The sequence below is a fragment of the Haematobia irritans genome, chromosome 1 (assembly GCF_050003625.1).
Source record: "Haematobia irritans isolate KBUSLIRL chromosome 1, ASM5000362v1, whole genome shotgun sequence".
In the NCBI taxonomy this organism is placed as follows: Eukaryota; Metazoa; Arthropoda; class Insecta; order Diptera; family Muscidae; genus Haematobia; species Haematobia irritans.
In genome coordinates this window covers 153,867,030-153,872,939 of record NC_134397.1, presented here as the reverse complement: position 1 = coordinate 153,872,939, position 5,910 = coordinate 153,867,030, and the positions used below count along the sequence as shown (strand labels likewise).

Here is a 5,910-nt window from a genome sequence, read left to right as displayed (position 1 = left end):
TGCTACTACCCACAGTCTCCCACATTCAAATCAAAGTGAATGAGACGGAGGTTTGCCATCTATCTATAGACAAATGTGAATCTACTGCTCTTTATGCACAAATGCCTTTTTAATAATAAATAACGTCAAAAGCTCAAGCATTCAAATAACACACATATGACAGCACATCTTTATAGGTGGTAATAAATGCCTTCTGCCATGACTCCAATGAATGGTAGAATGGTACCCCACATCGACCACATACGACAAATCTACCAATAGCTTCACAATTCATTCATAATTCTCCCATTGAATTGGTGTCTTAACATCGTCTTACGTTAGATACATTTGAAGACCAATCGAAGAGCATATGGACGACAGGCTATTGATACTTTAGCATTGATGGCCTTTGGTATGTTGTGCTTTTGTGTGATGGAAGTTGTCATCACATTTGAAATAATTGTCCGATAATATTATTCCATGCGGGAAGACACGAACAAAAAAGGTGTTGAAATGAATTTATATATTTGACTTGTTGACATAGTCTGACCATTTAGGTAATTTCATTTCATTTTAGTAATATTGGCCTCTGGAGAGATCGAAATGATTGAGATTTGTTGGAGTGGGTGGGGTTTACCACATTTACAGAGAAAATAATTACGAACATAGTCAAGATATGTTAATTAATTTAATAACATTCCACTTCATTATAGTGACGTAAGGGCATACAATTCGTAGACCGTACACTGATAAAAAAAATATATTGTCATTGGCAAAAGGATTTTGATACCCTCAACCATAGGATGGAGGGTTGACTTAAGGCAAGTTTAAATCGATTATACAAAGTATGGATGATTGGGAAGAAAGGCGTTTACATTTTGGAGACAGACAGTTACTGTGAATGGTGTTCGCTATCGTGAGATGATAACGAACTTTTTATGGCCCGAATTGGAAGATATGGATGTGGACGATATGTGGTTTCAGCAGGACGGTGCCACTTGCCACACAGCTAACGAAACAATGGTTTGTGTTTTATTCAAACTCAACATCGGCCCTTGAAATTTTAACCACCCTTTATATTTACAGAGTCAATGTCGAATACAATGATTTATGAAAAGAACGTTGTCCTTCGTCTGCGGGATGCGAGCAAACTAAATTGATATGGGAGGACAAGAGTAATAAGCACTCTAAAATTCTAATGACTTTAAAAGCACTTCCAAAAATGTCCCCTTAAAGATTTTTTTTTATTTTAACTACATACACAGGCAATACAGATTGGTTGTGACAACCGAATTTATTGCCAACCTCCTTTTTGCAGTTGTAGCAACTATCAGTTGGCAGTTGTGTCACCCGACTGATTCGGTCGACACAACTAATGCCTAATGTGGTATTGGTTGGGTCTGCCGACGACATTGGTTGTAGCTACCTTCATCATTCGGTTGTGTTGCCCAACCTTAATAATACTCATGGCCAAATTAAAAACCAATTCCTTCCCAATTAAATATTATATTTTATTTTATTTAAAAATATGAAATGAAAATAAATCTTAACTCATTGTATTTCATATCAAATTATGAAAATTACAATTTATACTTTTTAGCGATTAAGTTGGTTGTAAATCAGCTCGTATATCCTTCGCCATGAATTTGCGCATCATCCTATGTGGCAAAAAATTTTTACTACAAACAAAATAAAAATTGATTAATAAATTAATTAATATATATTCGTATCGAAAACAACTAAATACGCAGAAAGATCGAACCGATATGAACTTTTGCGCGGTAATTAGAGAGCTACACGCAAAAAAATAATTCTTTCCTCCCAAACGAAATTTTAGACAAACAAAGTTCGTTTCTCATTTGCTTTTCGCTGTAAGGAAGTGTATTTGGAAGAAAAGTATATACTTTTTGTGATAAACGTTTATTCTTTTCCAGGATGTAAAAACAATTTCATAATGACTAACTCAAAAAAAAATTTTTTTCTGGCTAATTGCATTTTCCCTCACATCTTTCTCACTTCCACGAAGATTTTTAGTTCTTAGCACCTTTTTCTGTAATACAAACAATGTAGAAGAAATTATACGATTTTATAAATTTTTAAAATTTTTTTACCTTTCGCCTGGACGGAGAATCGAACCGCGGACCATGCACTTTGTAAGCCAACACACTAACCACTGAGCTATGTACCTGTTATGGTCATCAATAGATAAATATCCATATAAGTTATATTTATATAGCATAGCTTGCGGCGCCCACGAACCGAATAAACAAAGTTTATTTAACAGAAACAAACATTTAGTTTGGCACCGTGGAGCAGTGGTTGCTACGTCTGACTCTCATGCCAAGGGTCGTGGGTTCGATCCCTGCTTCGACCAAAGTTTTTTTTTTTTTTTACATACATTCTACATATGTTCGGAAGATTCCGAAAAAAATGTTCAACATTACATTGTACTATATTAAATTTTGAACTGTAAAATGTGTTTTATTAAAGACCAAAAGTCAGAAAAGAACAGTGTTTGATATAAACGAAATGGACTCTGTTGTTGTTTCAAAAATAACTTTGTTTATTGAAAAAATAATAACTTTGTAACAAACGAATTTTTTTGGTGATAAAAGTTTAAAATTTTCGAAGCAATTCAAAAAACTCTAACAAAAGAAAAACGTTTTCGGTACACGTTTTCCAAACGTTTTTTTCTTTGCGTGTAGAATTGAAATATGGGGTTTGTTTTATATGGGGGCTATATAACTATAGACCGATATGGATCAGGCTTTGTATGGTTGATAGCGGCTATATACTGGCACAATGTACCAAATTTCAACCGAGTCGAATGAATTATGTTATGGGGCTCCGGAGGTCAAATCTGTGGATCGGTTTCTATGGAGGCTATATATAATTATAGACCGATATGGACCAATTTTTCATGTTTGTTGAATACCATATACTAACACCACGTACCAATGTTCAATCGGATCGGATGAATTTTGCTCCTCCAAGAGACTCCCGAGGTCAAATCTGGGGATCGGTTTATAAGGTGACTAAATATAATTACGGACCGATATGGACCTAACACCACGTACCAAATTTCAACCGAATCGGATGAATGTTGCTTCTCTAAGAGGATCCGCAAGCCAAATCTGGGGGTCGGTTTATATGGGGGCAATATGTATTTGCAATACCATCCGACCTACATCAATAACAACTACTTGTGTCAAGTTTGAAGTCGAAAGCTTGTTTCGTTCGGAAGTTAACGTGATTTCAATAGACGGACGGACATGGCTAGATCGACTCAGAATTTCAGCACGACTAAGAATATATATACTTTAAGAATATATATACTCAGAGCAATATCTCGATACCCTCCACCCCATCCTATGGTGGAGGGTATAATACCCAACACAATGGAGGACACACAAGAAATTTACTTGAAGACTCATCTCGTAACATATTGCATGAACATCTGCACCTGTTTAGCTGATTTGTACTGATCGTTACTAACATATTGAGATTATAGCAGATTACAAATATTTACTTGTTGCCGACGTCGCCAGCTATCGAGAGAGTTTATATGTTATTTGCTTTAGCACGGAATTAAGTTGTCAACCTCTCTGGCCAGTGGCCAGTAATTTACTAATCTAAAAGACAAAAGTTTTGATTAATTGATCAAATGACAGACTGGATGCTAGGGTTAAATACCTGTTGGTACTGTGAAGATTGGTACATTAAAGTGGTGTCTCGGAGCACTCCTTGACCATTGAGAAAGTGTATTTCTTATCCGATCTATTACATTCCGAGTTCTCCAGAAGATTAAAAATTAAAAAAATACGTCTTCCTTAGACATGAAATTAATATTTTAATAGAAATGACATTTGTACAATAATTCAAATGGTATTCGGTTGTGAAAGCCATCCGTAAGTTGTGATAACAAAGTGACAGTTATGACAATTAATTACGGCAGGTTGTGTCATCCGAATACGGGCAAAATTTTTTAAAGTAGAGACATTTAGCTCCTACAACTGTCTGTCTTCTATCACAAACGTAAATCCATTGACATAATCGAAACATTGTAGTAGAGACCCACGTATGATTGCAAATGTATCCATTGACATAATCGAAACATTGTAGTAGAGACCCACGTATGATTGCAAATATAGTACATAGATTGGGGCAATTGATATTTAATTATAAATGTAGAATATTCATTACTTCAGCCGATTTCCAACCAATCTCTTCTCTGTGTGTAGGAAGTCCTTTTAATTAAATTTGTATACCCTCCACCATTGGATGGGGGGTTTATTAACTTTGTCATTCCGTTTGTAACATCTCGAAATATTGCTCGACTTGAAACTTGGCACATTTAGTTGTTATTGATGTAGGTCGGATGGTATTGTAAATGGGTCATATCGGTCCACTTTCCCGTATAGCCCTCATAAAAACGGACCCCTAGATTTGGTTTGCGGATCCTCTAAGAGAAGCAAATATCATCCTATCCGGCTGAAATTTGGTACATGGCTTTAGTATATGGTCTCTAACAACCATGCAAAAATTGGTTCACATCTGTTCATAATTATATATAGCCCTCTTATAAACCGATGCCCAGATTTGGCTTGTGGAGCCTCTAAGAGAAGCAAATTTCATCCGATCCGGTTGATATTTGGTACGTGGTGTTAGTATATGGTCTCTAACAGCCATGCCGGAATTGGTCCATATCGGTCCATAATTATATATAGCCCTTATATAAACCGATCCCCAGATTTGACCTCCGGAGCCTCTTGTAGGAGCAAAATTCATCCGATCCGGTTGATATTTGGTACATTTCGCTTGTGTATGGCCGATAACAACCATGCCAAAATTGGTCCGTATCGATCTATATTATATATAACCCCCAAATAAACCGATCCCCAATCACAGAAAAATCACGATTCCCACTCGAGCTAAAAATAATCTGCCGAAATTTTATTGCCATAGAAAATTTTGTCAAAATTTTATATTTCTATGGAAATGATTGTCAAAAATTTATTTCTATAGAAACATTTTTCAACATTTTATGTTTTTAGGGAATTTTGTCAAAATGTAATTTCTATACAAAATTTTTTCAAAAATTTATTTCTATAGAAACTTTTGTCAAAATTTTGTTCCTATTCAAAATTTTGTCAGAATTTTATTTCGGTAGAAAATGTTGTCAAAATGTTATTTCTATAGAAAATTTATGAAGCATTTCATAGATGGAGAGGAATATTTCCAAAACATCAAGAATTCTACCAATCTACCAAAAGTAAAAAATCTGACATTTTTGGTAGACTCGTGTTCATATTTCAATTCTGGCTCTATAATTACAGCACAAAGTTCATATCGGTTCGTTATTATTTCTTCCCTATATATACCGGTCAAGAACTGAATATATACGTATTTAATCGACCTTTCTTTTGTCTACTATACATCCCGCATGGACTAACTTACAATTTAGAAGATGATGTTAAGATGCCTTGCCATCGGCCTCAACTCAAGTAATTTAATTGTGGATGACCGTCTTTAGTAGAAGTCTCTACGCAATCCACGGTGGAGGGTATATAAGATTCGGCCTGGCCGAACTTACGGCCGTATATACTTGTTTTGTTTTAAATGGATTATAACATAAACAGACTAAGAATTAATCAAATGGTACACCTTATTAAAATGCAAAATCCATTCAAGAAAAATTGGGATTTTTTGAAAAACTTTCAAGACAAAGGTTTCCGACAAGCATTAAAATGCATAAAAAGTCATAAAAATATATAGAAATAAATAATATAAATATTTATATATTTCTATAAATATTATAGAAATATAAAATATAAAAAAAAAACCAAACCACTGAATTTGGATCACACTTTAAGAAGTGAAGCAAATTCAATGCAACGGCTGTTGACATCACATGACAAGCTCATGTCAAAT

General features: G+C 34.8%; 1 long non-coding RNA gene across 1 annotated transcript; it reads right to left on the bottom strand.

The window, feature by feature from the left end:
• Positions 1 to 1,469: 1,469 nt before the first annotated feature.
• On the bottom strand, positions 1,470 to 3,613 carry LOC142242819 (uncharacterized). Its single transcript, XR_012724202.1, has 2 exons — positions 3,509 to 3,613; positions 1,470 to 1,658 (listed from the first exon to the last, which is right to left on the bottom strand). It is a non-coding gene; the product is annotated as an uncharacterized LOC142242819 (long non-coding RNA).
• Positions 3,614 to 5,910: the final 2,297 nt, after the last annotated feature.